This window comes from Carcharodon carcharias, chromosome 7 (genome assembly GCF_017639515.1).
Source record: "Carcharodon carcharias isolate sCarCar2 chromosome 7, sCarCar2.pri, whole genome shotgun sequence".
In the NCBI taxonomy this organism is placed as follows: domain Eukaryota; kingdom Metazoa; phylum Chordata; class Chondrichthyes; order Lamniformes; family Lamnidae; genus Carcharodon; species Carcharodon carcharias.
In genome coordinates this window covers 167,154,002-167,154,887 of record NC_054473.1, presented here as the reverse complement: position 1 = coordinate 167,154,887, position 886 = coordinate 167,154,002, and the positions used below count along the sequence as shown (strand labels likewise).

The window sequence follows — 886 nt, the reverse complement described above, 5'->3', positions numbered from 1 at the left end:
TATATCAGTGAGATTTCATTTTCAGGAGACAAAGCAACTTTCAGATTTCTGCAGTTTATTGCTTATCTTGTCCTCACCTGAACTCTTGATGTCTGTAACTCTTTTGAGTACAAACCCATTTTCATCTGTTTCAGATGAAGTTACATTGTTTCATAGTTTGCTATTGTGAGATTTGAACTCTTGATACTCTTTTGAGTAAACCTGTTTCCATCTGTTTCAGATGAAGTTACATTGTTTCATAGTTTGCCATTGTGAGATTTGAACTCTTGATCTTAGGGTTACAAACCCAGTACCATAACCACTTGGCTGTTTAGGCCAAGTCCTTAATATATGGTCCCCAGATAAGGGACGTATCAGATATTAAACTGATAAGAACAGATACTAAAAATATAATTTTGCCATTATGAGATTTGAACTCTTGGTCTTAGGGTTACAAACCCAGTACCATAACCACTTGGCTATTTAGGCCTTGTCCGCACCTGAAGTTGCTGCAGCATTTGCACTTAAATAATGAGGATTGCGATTAGCCTCAAGTTATTTTGAAAGGACTTCTTGAGCCAATGTAATGCAAGTAGAATTAATTGCCAATATTGCACAGGCAGCCCATGTAAGTAAAACCCATCACTATTATATATCATGTTAAATATACCTATACCTCTGCACTCATTTTATCTGACGCATTTCATCTTGAAACAGGAGCTCAAATTACATTAAATTTATTCTGCGGCCATTGTTTGAAGCTAAGTGTGATTGGTAGAGTAGACAACATAACTAGGAATATGGATCATGAATTAAGTTAATTTAACTCCAACTCCCACCCATAATAATTAGCTCAATTAATATATTTTTGTCTATTGGGAGCTAGAATTTGCTGGGAGAGGATGGT

At 35.8% G+C, this 886-nt stretch overlaps 1 pseudogene; it reads right to left on the bottom strand.

Annotated features, from left to right (window-relative positions):
• Positions 1-333: 333 nt before the first annotated feature.
• LOC121280641 lies at positions 334-384 on the bottom strand (annotated as a pseudogene).
• Between the last annotated feature and the right edge of the window lie 502 nt (positions 385-886).